The following is a 16,317-nucleotide window of genomic DNA, read 5'->3' on the forward strand; positions in this document are numbered from 1 at the left end:
ACCAACAACCACATGATCAAGTGAATTGCAGCGGAATAGTTGCGCTTGATATTGGTGGCATAACAAAAATGAAAATAGTGAAAAGAAAGCAAACGATGATTTACAAGGCGTACTTAGCACGGTGCATAGGCAACTGGCTGAGTCAGTGGGATCGTCGGTTCGAAGCCTACTGAAAGAAGTCTGATGAGGAAATGTGGTGATTTCCGAAATAGCTATCACTTCTACCATTTTTTCAAATTATTGTTGCTTTTCCACAATAAATTTTCATTAAAAAAAGGCCTCGAGCTCAATAAAAATTGTTGAATATAATTGTTATAAGGCCAAAAAATAACAAAAACAAATAACTTAAGGACGAGCACACCTAAAAGTTAAACATTCTAAAAATAGAATTATTAGCAAAAACCAACAATACCAACAACCACATGATCAAGTGAATTGCAGCGGAATAGCTGCGCTTGATTGTGTTGGCATAACAAAAATGAAAATAGTGGAAAAAAGCAAACGATAATTTACAAGGCGTACTTAGCACGGTGCATAGGCAACTGGCTGAGTCAGTGGGATCGTCGGTTCGAATCCTACTGAAAGAAGTCTGATGAGGAAATGTGGTGATTTCCGAAATAGCTATCACTTCTACCATTTTTTCAAATTATTGTTGCTTTTCCACAATGAATTTTAAATTAAAAAAAAATCTCGAGCTCATTATAAAATTGTTGAATATAATTGTTAAAAGGCCAAAAAATAACAAAAAACAAATAACTTAAGGACGAGCACACCTAAAAGTTAAGCATTCTAAAAAAATAGAATTATTAGCACAACCAACCAACAAACCAACAACCACATGATCAAGTCAATTGCAGCGGAATAGCTGCGCTTGATTTTGTTGGCATAACAAAAATGAAAATAGTGGAAATAAGCAAACGATAATTTACAAGGCGTACTTAGCACGGTGCATAGGCAACTGGCTGAGTCAGTGGGATCGTCGGTTCGAATCCTACTGAAAGAAGTCTGATGAGGAAATGTGGTGATTTCCGAAATAGCTATCACTTCTACCATTTTTTCAAATTATTGTTGCTTTTCCACAATAAATTTTCATTTAAACAATGGCCTCGAGCTCATTATAAAATTGTTGAATATAATTGTTATAAGGCCAAAAAAATAGCAAAAACATTAATTAGTTTTTAAATTTTAACCTTCATTTGGGTTTACCAGCGGGTTTGGGAGAAAAGCGCAAGCGGCAAGGGCGGCCATTGAAGAGGCGCTGAGCGAACGGGGAGTGGGCGTGGCACCTCCAACCCCCCTTTCGGAGAGGGCATGAATCGCCATTGACAAAAATGCAACCCCCGACCACCTAGGCGCCCAATTGGTCCCTAGGTATCCCTTAGAAAAATCGCCAAAAATCACAATTTTCACTTGCGTCCACAGTATTTTTGCACTTGACTCCTCTCGGCATAGGCGGCCTACGGCCGCGCTTAAGAATTATAACCCTTACTAAGTAGAAATCTTAAAAAAATTGGAAAGCCAACCCTTTTATTTTTTACAAGCTTTTTTTAACTTGGTCATCCCGCGGAAATTTCCAATCGACTTTAAACTAACTTTCCGACAAGCTAGAGACTTGAAATTTTCAGCATAGTTCCAATCACAATGACAATGCAATATAAAATATAAATTAATTTCCTAGATGGTCCAGGGGTCTTGATACAAAGAGGGTCAAAACACAGTAAAATTAATGGCTAACAGAGCGTAATTTGTCAAAGAACGTTAAAACGCTATAAATTTGTTAAATAATAAGTATCTTATAAGAAAAATACCGGAAATTAGCTTCAGCTGTGTTTAGCATGGCCAAACTCTTAAATTAACATTTTTAAGAATAACATGATTTGGTTTCCTCACACAGTGAAGTACCGAGATACGGTAAAAGGCACGCAAAATGCACATGCATGCATTTAAAAAGTGTACATACTTCTAATAACCCACCAGATGGCGAAAATAACCCTTACATAATAATAACCCACCGACATTTTTGTCGTTTGACAGCGTGAAACTCTCTGTAGTGCGTTTGGATTCGGTTTCAGCGTTGTACGTAAAAAAAAATTTAATCAAATAATGTGGTGTTAAAGACATAAATCTGAAAAGTGCTCTAGCAACGTTACAAAATTTCAATTTACTATGCATTAATCTTAAAGGAGCACATATTTTCATATGTTTGGATATACATATCGTCGAAGTTTTTGAAAAACCGCCCATCGACCAATTGCAAACCCGCCTATGTATCTTACGGCACTAAAATTTTACAGGAGAGCGAAAAAACTGTTTTTCTTTGAAGGCATTGCCTTGATAGGCGGTATTTTCTCTAGCTATTATTTTACAAATCTGTTGTTTTAATAACGATTTTATGATACTTATGGAAAAAATACTGGTCACCTGGAGTTCAAGGTTACCAAATCTAATTTTTGCAACAATGAAGATTTAGGCAGTTTTACAACTGGTCGATGGGCAGTTTTGCAAAAACATCGACGATATGTTTGTACATATGTAGTTAACTTACATACATATGTTTCCACAGAATGCTATATTTCCTTGGAATACTAGATATAAATACTACTTCGTTGGAAAACAGGTATGATTTTCTTATATAAATTTCCAAATAATTTGCGAAAATCTCCACATACAGAACAAACATAAACCAAAATGTATGCTGTGCACTTATATTAAACGTTTTCACAGTTTCCTATGTTTGTCTTCATCTTAAGGCTCTGTTATGCATACTTGGCATTGCATGCACTGCTATACCATTTTTACGTAGAAATCAAAAACCAACAGACTTTTACGTATGTAATGCTGTGCGTTGGGTAATCGCTTACACGCGAAGCTCATTTAACAGATTCCTTATGTGACAACTCTCAAGCAATGCCAAGTATGCATAACAGAGCCTTTAAGCAGGGATCACTCGGTTTGTAGATTTTGGCAGGTACAGAGTGATGTTGTTCGGAAATTCTTTTATTGAGCTGAACTTAAATTTCTAAACAACACCACTAAGTGTCTGCCAAAATGTACAAATCCGTACAAATGTACAAATCGTGTGATCTTCGCTTAACAGCCGCTTTACAGCGTTTTCAGTACTGCTAGTGATAGCAGAGCGTAATTTGCCTAAGTAGTATAGCTTTAGGCACTGGTATGATAGATTCTATTGTGAATTCTTTGGTAAGGTAATATACCGGGAAATTAGTTTGAATGAATCAGCTGCTAACCTTGTGATATTTCTATACGAATTTCTGTAGAGCACCTACCGGGTGTGTGGTTTGTACTTGAGCTGAATGCTTAAATTAAATAAGACACCGATTTGTTTCTGATTACTCTCCTAATTCTGACACATTGGTCGCGTTCATATTGTCTAACCGTTGACTGTTTGTGCTAGAAACGCACAGTTGAGTAGTTCCGCTCAATTCAACAGTTGCCAACTTTCCGCCATTTTTTCCATCGTACAATTGTTTCTCTACCTGAACTCAACGTGTTTTGCTCAGCCTAGACAGATGATCCAAAAGATTTACGCAGCTTATATTAAATGTACTATGCTTACAAATGAAGAGGCAGCCTTTAATAAAAATATTATGTCCTGATTATATAAAATAAAACCAAAAAGTTCAAAATAAAATAATGAAAAAGAAATATTTTTTTTTAAACAAGCTTTTATTTAACATGTACAATCACAAGAATAAAATAAAGTAGTGTTACAAAAGATTTTTTAGCAAGAAAATTTTGTAAAAACTGCCGTAAAATTAATAAAATAAAATAAGTTAAGCTTTCGTTAAAGTTACTAAAAGCCAAATAGTGAAAGGAGTTACTCAAACTATAATGAAAATTACTAACAATTTGTACTGATTCACTTCGTTTTTAAGTTTGTCGCGCGAAAAGCGAACCCACATTTACATATCTGCATACATACATAATAGTTGCGTTCCCTAACTCGCAAGAAGTTGCAAGAATTTACAGGAATTTACCAGAAAGCGTTCCCGTACTCGGTTCGCTGGCTTCTTTTGCCTTTTGACAGTTTCACAGGTTTTAACCCAGAAAAGTTGGGGAACGCAACTAATATGTACATATTAAGATATGTAAGTAAATGCCGGTTCGCTATTCGCGCGACAAACTTTTTTAAAACCGAAGTAAATCAATACAAATTGTTAGTAATTTTGATTAGAGTTTGAGTAACTCCTTTCGCTATTTGGCTTTTAGTAACTTTAAAGAAAGCTTCAATTTTTTTGTTTTATTAATTTTAGTGCAGTTTTTACAAAATTTTCTTGCTAAAAAATCTTTTGTTACAATACTTTATTTTATTCTTTTGATTGTACATGTTAAGTGAAAGGTTGTTTTAAAAAAAAATTTTTTTACATTATTTTATTAACATTTATTATTGCTTTGAAAAAGGTTTCTAAGATATCTTTGTTTGTTCGTACCTAATTAATGGTAATTTGTAACAATTAATTGCACAAAAATTAAAAAAAAAAAATTGTACTCCTTTTTTATGTCTTGTACTGCTTTTTTTCTATCGAAAATATGAATGTACTCCTTTCTCCGTTTCAAAATCTGGCAACCCTATCCGAAAACGACAGTTTGAATGAAAAGTTTTGCAAGCACTGTTTCATATGATATTTAATTATCTTCAATATCGCAAAAAGGGCTTCGAAATTGGCTAATCCGGAGATAATCGGGCAGGTTCTGGAATTCACTTCCGACGGAATTTCAACCCCGACCCATTTGAGTGCAAAGCAAACTTGACTCAAATTCACTCCGAAGTGAATTGCAGAACCTGCCGGAATGGCAGTTTAGTAAAATTATTTTTTTTTCAAAACTCGAAAAACGTAAATTTAGCAATCGGGCATGTTCTGCAAATCGTATGATTTCAAATCGGTGCGGTTTCGAAGGATTTATAACAAAGAGGGGAAAAATTTGGAACTATAAAACAATACTTTGCAAATCGTACCGATTTGAAATCGTACGATTTGCAGAACATGCCTGATGTCTCGAAAACTGTTCTACTTCCTTAACGTCTGATTCCATATTCGGATTCAGCGACAAGTATTACATAAGGAACGACAGTCAAATGCCACAGGTCAAAATCACTGTAAACTAGTGTTATTATGCATGCTTACAAATCGTCCCATAATGCTTCCTTGTTGCAATTTTTGTGACCCACGTTTCAAAACTCCTTTGTTTCTGATATCAAAAAATCTAAAAACTGGGTTGATGATTTACTAATTCGAAAACATAAATCAGTTAGTATGGAGAAACTTGTTGAATGATATGAAAAATGCTAAACTCTAGTGATAGCTTCTATTGAAAGCGAACTCACCAGGATAACAATGCTTTGAGGAAATCGCCAACGACTCTGATGCTGATTCCAGTTTTTGTAGTGATGTATAGCTACCCCTTATACCCAGACAAGGAGATCTTTTAATTTAGTTGGAAGAATTGTCACAAAAAATTTCCAAATTTGTTTACACTGGCATTGTAGTATCTCTGCTTAGTGCATCGGGTAGCATTTATGTTGAAGATAGAAATAGGTTGTTGCCCTATAATACGGCCTATTAAATTTGAACATAACAATACAAAAAAAAAATTTGTATCGTCTATAATCGAAATCCGGAATCCGGCCGGATTTTAGCCGTTTTGTCTTCCGTTATGTGACACAGGGATCGATAGCTATCAATAAGTGCGTTTTAATGCAATTCAACACCTTTAATTTGAGCGATGGTAGAAGTCTCTAGGCCCTCTGAGAGCCAAGTTATAACAATTTTAAACCAAACTTCGAAACTGCTGTACTAGTTTGTACTCCGAAATTAGAAAAAATGTCGAATCAAATTAAAGGTCTTGAATTGCACTAAGATGCACTTATTCTTCGAGGGATATAAAATTGTGTGAAGGATGCACAGCTGCATGCAAATCATAAAAAACGCAATATATAATGCATTTTTCAAATGAGAGGTTGATTTTTTTTCCGTTTTTTAAACAGTGGAATCGTGTTTCTCGTCTCAAAATCTATAATATTAGAATAATATAAAATACAAAAAAAGTGTTTTTTTGGAATATATCCGTTGAATTTTGCATGTCTTTTTCGAAGAACACTATTTTTGACCAATTTTTTTAAGGCCAAGGAGTAATTGTTGGTCAGTGGCTATCTTTTTCCGTGAAAGGCAATTACATTAGCTTTCAAAGCCATTTTATTTCATATTAAATTATTGCTTCTGTCGAAAGCGCTACGATTAATTCGCATGAAGTGTTAAAAAAGCACACCGTGTGCCGTCGAGTTAGCTCGGATATCTTATTTTTCAGTCGAGAAATGTAATTTGGAAATTTTGAAATTACTTCGGTGTATTTTTCTCAAAAACGTATGACTCAAATCATATGATTTATAAAAATATAATTCATTTATAAACAATATATAATATAAGAAAAAAAATGTCTATCATACTTGGGCGTACAAAATTTTTGATTCTTATTATTATTTATTATTAGTCAAGCCGTTCATAGTTAGTTTTCCTGTAAATTTGCTATAGGTTTTTCTTGGTATGCAGATACAATTTAAGTCGAACTTATTTTTGCAAGTATTTAAAATATGCTTAGAATTAGTTGATTATTTTTACGTACATATATCACTCCACATAACAACACTAGTGAGGTAGATGGGAAGGAGATCTATACCATTTTCAGTTTAAATGAAACCATTTTCAAATTAAGTGAAACCTTTTTCAAATTAATTGAAACCTTTTTCAGGTTAGCGAAACCATTTTCAAATTAAATGAAACCCTTTTCAGATAAAGCGAAACCTTTTTCAAATTAAATAAAACCTTTTTCAGATTCAATGAAACTTTATTCAAATTAAACGAAACTTTTTTCAAATTAAATGAAACATTCTTAAAATTTCTTAAAAATTCTTCTAAATTCTTAAAAATTCTTGTTTCGCTTGTCTTGAAAACGGTTTCATTTAATTTGAAAAAGGTTTCGCTTTGTTCGAAAATGGTTTCATTTAATTTGAAAAGGTTTAATTTTAACTGAAATGCCTATATATCTTTTCGTATGCTGGTTGTCTTATAAATCGTCATTCGCATAAAGCAGTCAATATTGGTGCCAAACAAAATTAAAACGTCTATGAAAAAACTTGTGTAATTTCGACAACTGGGCGATCCGATCGGCTGATTATCCGCCCTAAGAAAAAATGGAAAGTGAAGCAGAAAAACATAAGGTGGGCGCAATTTGAAAGATTTTTAAGTATATATCTGACTATATTTATTTTACTGACAATTTGAAACACATGTGTGAAGGGTTGCTCACAGTTCGAATGTGTTATCTTGTTAAAGTTGCCACCTTTTAACTTTAAAAGTAAACTGTGAATACCCTAAATATGGTTTGAGAAGCTCTCCTACCGTATAATATATAAGAAGTAAATGGGTTTGGAACGTACTTTTTTATTTAAAGAGAAAATTATTTCATAAGTAACAAAACGATGCAAAAAAAAATTAAGTCAAAAAAATTTTGTTTCTGGTGAAAGAAGTGCATAATACTAGTGGCAGAAATAAAAGAAGCGCCTTAGTATGGCCAGTTTTGTCTATATTCATTTTGTTTATTCAAAATTTACATTTATTTATAAAAGTCTACCTCATATTACATATAATTAACTGCATATAAATCGGCATTTCTCTGACGTCATGATTTTTTTAAAGACTTTATTATTTGAAAGATATGATTAATTCCAAAACTTATTTAAAAAATTCAGTGCAATGTAAAAAAAATATGGGTACCAAATGAAAGAATTTTTCGGGTTCAATAGGACGAATAGGAATTTAAAATGTGCCTTTAATCTATTTTATTTTTTTATGCTAATAAAGTTCGTTCTTAACATACAATTTTTTCAAAAATAAGAATTGCAAAATTTCAAGGATGCTCCGAAGAAAATTATAAAAGGGTATTTTCAATACCTACCCGTCCCTTACGCACCAAAAAATGTTATCTGTTTTAGCTCTACAGAATCTTCTCTTTCATTTGATACCCATACAGGGTTTTTAAGTACATTGCATTGAACTTATTAATCATTTTTTTGAATTGTTCATATGTTTGAAATTTCAAAGTCCTTTATAAAAATCAGACGTCACACAGTGCCGCCTAAGTGAGCAATAATCGAAAAATTCGTTATCCGCAGTGTGAACTTTTTTGGTATTTTTTTAAAGATAATTTATCCACTAAAAAGAATTACACAGACCCAAAAAAATAGTTATGCCGCCAGGAAGCCACTAAAGTCGACAAATTTTATACTAAGAATTTTAATAAGAGCATAGCCATGCGTAAGCTCTTCACAGAAAAAAATTCCAAAAATATATACTTTGAAGTATATATTTTCTCGGTTGTCATGAAAAATAATTTATCTGGGCGCCTGATAAATTATTTGTCATCACAACCGAGAAAATATAAAATTAACACCGCAAAAACATGAATCCACAAAGTACTGACGATAAGCCACGCACAGTTCCATGAGACTAATATAGAGAAAATAACCAATATCCTAAAAAGCAATAATTATCCTGTCAAATTAATACACGAACTCATAAATCAGGAAACAATAAAAAACAGCAACCATCCAAACACAAATTCGAGTACGGAAACGATAAAAAGTGCAAAGAAATTCTACAGTGTTACATACATTCCCAATCTTACTGATAACTTTGATCACAACATAACAAAACCACAAAACACAACGCTTGCATTTAAATCTAATTGCACCCTTTCGACAGTATATACAAAAACAAAATGTTCAGTCGATGTCCACCAACAAAACAATGTAGTCTACGAAATTAAATGCAAAGGAAAAGAAACTGAAACATGCGGAAAAGTGTATGTATATCGGAACAACGAAGCGGCCTTTAGGTGTCCGACTAGGCGAACATGAAGCGGGCATAAGAAAAGCAGTACAGCATTATCGCAGCACATTTTAGAAAGTGAACACACAGCTGACTTCGCAAATACAAATATTATTGACTAGCAGACCCGGCGAACTTCGTCCCGCCCAAAATTAGATTTTTAATTTAAACATTTTGGTCCAACAGTTTCTCCAACAACCCACATTTACGATTTGTACAGCACATTCATCCGCTAAGACTATGGTTTGGTGGTCGTTTACCACCTTAAATAACCGAACGAAAGTGTTATGTCCATGAGAAGTTCCCTGGTGGCAACAATGATTCGGATCTATGGTGAATGTGCCCGAGAAACCTTATCTTATAGTTGGTGGCAATTTCAAAATGAATGCGTATCCTTGTTCAACAGAAATACAATATACATATATAAACTGAGATGAAATACCTTAAAAGCCAGTTTTGCGAAAGCAATTTAAGTGAGAAATTATTTTTTCCGTCAGGTTCTATATTAAATTCAATAAAAAAATAAATTTTCATTAAATTGCTTTCATGAAACTGGCTTTTAAAGTATTTCGACAGGTGGCGATTTGAGATTTACCACTGCACAACTTAACCCTGGTTTCTTCGGATGAAGTTTTACCGCATAATAATATTGGCAGATCACATCCATTGGGCCAACCGTTCGATATACTCAATGGTGCAACAATTCAATTTAGTCTGGCATTTACGGCACCTTTTCCCACTTGTCTATTTTTAGTAATAATTAGCAATTGGACTGCCTTTACCGTTTCCAATACATGTTTTGAATATTCGTCAAAACGGATCATAAAAAATATTTTTAGTTTTTTAGTTTATTGTTGTTTTACTCTGGGTGCCAGGTCACTCTGTAGCACCTGGTTATGAGACATCTGATCATTTGGCCAGAGTAGGCTCAGACCAGGCATTCCCGGTCCGCAACCAGTTTTAGCATTCCCGCCTTCGGCAATCGAAGCCAAAATCAGAATCTGGGTGAATACTTCGCTCAGAAATGACTGAGAGGCATCGAGGGGATGCAGGTGGGCAAAACTCATGTTGCCTTCAATCTCACGAGGTCTATCTAATTTTTTGCTCTCACTAAGCAGACGACACTGCAGACAACTTGCTGGACTGCTGACTGGTCACTTCACGTGGCACAAACACCTGACTGTGATAGGCGTAAATGAAAAGTCCATTTGCCCATCTTGCCTTGAAGAAGATGAGACAGTGGAACACTTTTTGTGTTTCTTGCTTGCTTGCTTATTTGTCATCGATTTTTTTAAACTCGGTCTTTTCTCTATTGTCAGTTTCTGAATTAAAAGTTTGGCGTAAAAAGCTTGGCCGTTTTGATGTTTTAAGTTTTGTGTTTTAAAAATTTGATAAATATTTTTCGACTTACTTTAAAACTCGGAGCAATAAAAATAAAAATGATGCCATTAACACAAATAAACTATTTTACATATCGATGGCTGAGAGGAAGATTGACCTATCTCGGCAGCCAGTTCGAAAACGCTCTATCTCAAAAAACCTTTCAAGAACGCCCTATTTCAGAATTCGTTTCCAAAACGCCCTATCTCAGCTGCCGATTCAAAAACGCCCTATATCACATATTTTCAATACATTTTGAAGTGAGATAGGGCGTTTTTGAACCGAATTTTGAGATAGGGTGTTTTTCAATTAAATTCTGAAATAGGGCGTTCTTGAAAAGTTTTTTGAGATAGAGCGTTTTCGAGCTGGCTGCCGAGATAGGTCGATCTTCCACTCAGCCATCGATATACTCCACGTACAAAGTCATCAGTGAGCCGAACATTTGATGAGTTTATGGAGAAGATAATGTAAATAACGCTAGAGCTCGCAGTGCTCTTAAAAAATATAACTCTTCCGAGAACACAAGAAAATATTTTACTTATATTTTGGCCACTCTGAGTTTAGTTTTTGAATTCACCCGCGATGCAAATTTACATTGTTAGTTCTAATTTTCACATTTAATTTTTTTACGAGTTTTGGGAATATTTAGAAATGTATCAGCAGGGGGTCAACCGAAACCAGTAAATTTTTGAAAGGGGTCTACGAGAAAAAAAAGTTTGGGAACCTCTGAACTAAACTATCCAGAGACCCACTCACACACACACTAAACCTTGTTAAAATCCCTCCAGCCATTTAGGATTTCACTCACAAATATACCTACAGAAGAATTATACACTCATTCAAAGATAAGTAAAAGTCAGTACGTTTGTACTTTTCCACGCCCCCTTTTTAAAGAGCCCATTTTTCTCAATGAGTATGGGATTAATTTCATATATATCGGCTTGTACGGTAGGTGCCACGCCTCCTTTTCCAATNAGGTCACTCTGTAGCACCTGGTTATGAGACATCTGATCATTTGGCCAGAGTAGGCTCAGACCAGGCATTCCCGGTCCGCAACCAGTTTTAGCATTCCCGCCTTCGGCAATCGAAGCCAAAATCAGAATCTGGGTGAATACTTCGCTCAGAAATGACTGAGAGGCATCGAGGGGATGCAGGTGGGCAAAACTCATGTTGCCTTCAATCTCACGAGGTCTATCTAATTTTTTGCTCTCACTAAGCAGACGACACTGCAGACAACTTGCTGGACTGCTGACTGGTCACTTCACGTGGCACAAACACCTGACTGTGATAGGCGTAAATGAAAAGTCCATTTGCCCATCTTGCCTTGAAGAAGATGAGACAGTGGAACACTTTTTGTGTTTCTTGCTTGCTTGCTTATTTGTCATCGATTTTTTTAAACTCGGTCTTTTCTCTATTGTCAGTTTCTGAATTAAAAGTTTGGCGTAAAAAGCTTGGCCGTTTTGATGTTTTAAGTTTTGTGTTTTAAAAATTTGATAAATATTTTTCGACTTACTTTAAAACTCGGAGCAATAAAAATAAAAATGATGCCATTAACACAAATAAACTATTTTACATATCGATGGCTGAGAGGAAGATTGACCTATCTCGGCAGCCAGTTCGAAAACGCTCTATCTCAAAAAACCTTTCAAGAACGCCCTATTTCAGAATTCGTTTCCAAAACGCCCTATCTCAGCTGCCGATTCAAAAACGCCCTATATCACATATTTTCAATACATTTTGAAGTGAGATAGGGCGTTTTTGAACCGAATTTTGAGATAGGGTGTTTTTCAATTAAATTCTGAAATAGGGCGTTCTTGAAAAGTTTTTTGAGATAGAGCGTTTTCGAGCTGGCTGCCGAGATAGGTCGATCTTCCACTCAGCCATCGATATACTCCACGTACAAAGTCATCAGTGAGCCGAACATTTGATGAGTTTATGGAGAAGATAATGTAAATAACGCTAGAGCTCGCAGTGCTCTTAAAAAATATAACTCTTCCGAGAACACAAGAAAATATTTTACTTATATTTTGGCCACTCTGAGTTTAGTTTTTGAATTCACCCGCGATGCAAATTTACATTGTTAGTTCTAATTTTCACATTTAATTTTTTTACGAGTTTTGGGAATATTTAGAAATGTATCAGCAGGGGGTCAACCGAAACCAGTAAATTTTTGAAAGGGGTCTACGAGAAAAAAAAGTTTGGGAACCTCTGAACTAAACTATCCAGAGACCCACTCACACACACACTAAACCTTGTTAAAATCCCTCCAGCCATTTAGGATTTCACTCACAAATATACCTACAGAAGAATTATACACTCATTCAAAGATAAGTAAAAGTCAGTACGTTTGTACTTTTCCACGCCCCCTTTTTAAAGAGCCCATTTTTCTCAATGAGTATGGGATTAATTTCATATATATCGGCTTGTACGGTAGGTGCCACGCCTCCTTTTCCAATAGCTCCATATTTTATCCATGACTATGCGATTAATTTCATATATCACCACCCCAAGTTCCACTACTCCAAGAACAATTCTCCGGAGATACTTATTATGAAAAATTCGGTTTTTATGGGAAGTGCCACGCCCCCTTTTAAATAGTCCGAATTTTTCGTCATGAGCATGCGATTGATTTCATATATCTCCATACCAAGTTCCAGTACTCTACCATGAACATTTCCAGAGATATACAGTATGACAATTTCGGTTTGTATAGGAGGCCTTTTCCAACAACTCCAATTTTTCTCCATGAGTATGTGATTGCTTTAATAGATTTCCGTACCAAGTTCAAAAATTTTACCATGAACGCTTCCAGAAATAGGCAGTATGAAAAATTCGGTTTGTATGGGAAGTGCCACGCGTCCTTTTCAAATACCTCCAATTTTTATCCAAGAGTATGGGATTGATTTCATATATCTACATACCAAGTTCCAATACTCTACCAAAAATACTTCCAGAGATATGCAGTATGAAAAATTCGGTTTGTATGGGAAGTGCCACGCCCCCCTTTTCCAATAGCTCAAATTTTACTCCAAGAGTATGCGCTGGATTTCATATATCTCCATACCAAGTTCCAATACTCTACCATAAATACTTCCAGAGATATGCAGTATGAAAAATTCGGTTTGAAGGGGAGGTGCGACGCCCCCTTTTCCAATAGGTCCAAGAGTATGGGATCGATTTCAAATGCGCCAATACCAAGTTCCATTACTCTACCATGAACACTTCCAGAGATATGCAGAATGCATATTCGGTTTGTATGGGAGGTGCCACGCCCCCTTTTAAGATAGCTCCAATTTTTTCCAAGAGTTTGCGATGGATTTCATATATCTCCATACTTACCAAGTTCCAGAACTCTAACATGAACATTTCCAGAGATATGGGGTATGAAAAGTTCGGTTCGTATGGGAGGTTCCACGCCCCTTTTATAAATACAGATTGTGTTTAGCCGATAACCATCATTTGAACGTCTGCAGCAGATGTCCGAAATTTAAAAAAAATCGGTTCAGCCGTTCTCGAGCTTTGCGATATATATAGCTGGATAAAAGTTCCTGATTTTAATATTGCGCTCACTTACATACAAAAAAATATAGCAGCAGGGTTTTTATGCGTAATTATATACATACAGTTGTCCACAAAATAATAGGAGTGCGATATTTTGACCAGTTTTGGCTATTTGTCTTTTGTTTATTTAATGTTTATTATTTTTTTATAAAAGCCTAGCTGGCTATACAACAAACACCATATAAATTCAGATTTTAAACTTTGTATAAAAATTATAAAAATTTTGCAATTTTTCACCCAAATTTCAAACTTTTTAATCAGAATCTTTAGAAAAAATTCTGGTATGCAGTTTTGTAGCACATTCAATTCTAGTCTGAAGAAGTGCAAGTTTCAAGCAGCTAAAAAATTCCGTTGATTTTTGGCAATTTTGGAAGTGTTCATGGTAGAGTAATGGAACTTGGTATTGGCGCATTTGAAATCGATCCCATACGCTTGGACCTATATCGCACACCTATTATTTTGTGGACAACTGTACATATGTATGCACATAAATATGCATATACAAATGTAAGTGCTAACAGAAATCCTTACAAGAATTGTCCCTGCAAAAAATTGTGCGACTAATCTCTGAAGAGAGTTTGCCGAGAATACTCTCAATTGGGTACAATAGGGCATTAATTAGTCGCAACTAGTCTCATACGGGTACTAATGGAGATCAATTAGTCTCGACTCATCTCTTATGGGTATAATTGGAGATCCATTAGTCCCCAACTCAACTCTAACGGGTACTATTAACGATTTAATGATATGTACGCACTTAGTCAATGCAATTTCATGTGCGGAGTTGGAACGCAGGGAGAGTATTCGCCTAACAAAACTGAGCACCCCGGTTCGAATCTCAGCTTTCGCAAATTTTTATTTTTATTTTTTAAAAGTGACTAGTCGCTTTTTATACCCGTTCGGGTATAAAGGTGAACAATTAGTCTCTTCATAGGACATGCTCGAACAAAAGCGAACAGTTCATTCCATATAAAGAGATCAAAAGTGGTATTAGTCGCATGCTCCTTTGCGATTGCTCCCGGAGTCATCCCGGATTAGTCCCATTTTTTGCAGGGGTGTGATGGAAACTAACACATTCTCATTTATCTTACTAACACATTTGCAAATTTTGCGTTGGTTAAAAAGGGACCATTAAATAAGGCCATAAGTTGGAGGAAGACGGAAGATCATATGTACAAGTCCTTCAGTTCCATTGTTAGGGAAGTATTTAAACTTGTTTTCTTGCCTAAGACAATGAAAAGCCCATCTAGAACCTACAACCGAAATTTCAAAAAAATCGGTACAGCCGATCTCGAGCTTTGTGAACAGAAAAAAAACGGCTTTCAAAATATATATTAGTATAGATCAGTGTTGCCGTTTTAGCCCTTTGGTGGCTAGATTTAGCTACCACATACTTTTTTTGGCCACATAAATTTAAAATTGCCCCTAGCCCTTTTTTAAGCCCTTTGGAGAATTTATTTATACTTGGCATGAAAAAGTTGTATATGCTAAATTTGATCTCTTTTTTTCATTTATGTAAGAGATGAGTTTTTAAACTAAGAACGACTGATATATATACATTAGACTGCATCACCAAAAAAAGTTGCAGTTTTTCCGCCGGGATTGCAAAATTTGTGAAATTTTAAGAAGTCCACCAAAATATTTCGGAAAAATATTAAGATTTTAGTGAGCTGGACCGATTTGAAAACACCTCCAAAAATGGAGTTTTTTATGAATAAAAATGGTTTCTTAAAGAACTTTTTGAAAAAGTTCCCTCAGGTGACAAAACAGATTAAGCTTAAAAAATCTGCATAAAAATATTTAAAAATCTTTTCAACGGATTCGTAAGAACGAGACTTTTGATGCTGTTTTTTTTTACTTTTTTCAAAGATTTATTTACGAAAACCTTGAATAACTGGGCCAAAACTATTCTGATTTAGACTTAAGGGATCTCAGTCGAAAGGTATTTTCACACTGTTTTTATTTCTGTCCAAAATAAATTATTCGTACCCCAATTTTTTATTTTTCAAATACCAACACATCTTAATTCAACTTTGAATAATGTTCGTTCATCCTACCTTTCTCTGTCATCCTTTGAATGAGTTTATTAGCAAAGAAATAAGAACGATGAGAAAAAACCTTTCCAATGACACCTCTTAAGTCTAAATCGGAAGAGTTTAGGCTGTGTTATTAAAGTTTTTCTCATACCAAACTTTGAAAAAAGTTAAAAAACAGCATCAAAAATCTCATTACTACGATTCCGTTAACATTTTTTTTTAAATTTTTTTTAAATATTTTTATGCAATTTTTTTAAGCTAAAACCGTTTTGATATTTGAGGGCATTTTTTCAAAAAAAAATTTTAAGAAACTATTTTTATTCATATAAAATTCCATTTTTAGAGGTATTTTCAAATCAGTCCAGCTCACTTAAATCTTAATATTTTTCCGAAATATTTTGGTGGACGTCTTAAAATATAATAAATTTTGTAAT

The 16,317-nt window shown here is 34.7% G+C and overlaps 1 protein-coding gene and 1 long non-coding RNA gene across 2 annotated transcripts in view; one reads left to right on the forward strand and one right to left on the reverse strand.

The window, feature by feature from the left end:
- Nucleotides 1-16,317, reverse strand: part of ci (transcriptional activator cubitus interruptus) — a 112,824-nt gene that overhangs the window by 91,137 nt on the left and 5,370 nt on the right. The window lies entirely within an intron of this gene.
- Nucleotides 4,918-16,317, forward strand: part of LOC108380920 (uncharacterized) — a 17,549-nt gene continuing 6,149 nt past the window's right edge. The window contains exons 1-2 of the long non-coding RNA XR_001849602.1: nucleotides 4,918-5,015; nucleotides 7,256-7,263. This is a non-coding gene — a long non-coding RNA (uncharacterized LOC108380920). The remainder of the gene's footprint in view (nucleotides 5,016-7,255; nucleotides 7,264-16,317) is intronic.

Source organism: Rhagoletis zephyria, unplaced genomic scaffold, assembly GCF_001687245.7.
Source record: "Rhagoletis zephyria isolate East Lansing unplaced genomic scaffold, Rhagoletis_zephyria_1.1 Rzeph_scaffold_00129, whole genome shotgun sequence".
NCBI lineage: Eukaryota > Metazoa > Arthropoda > Insecta > Diptera > Tephritidae > Rhagoletis > Rhagoletis zephyria.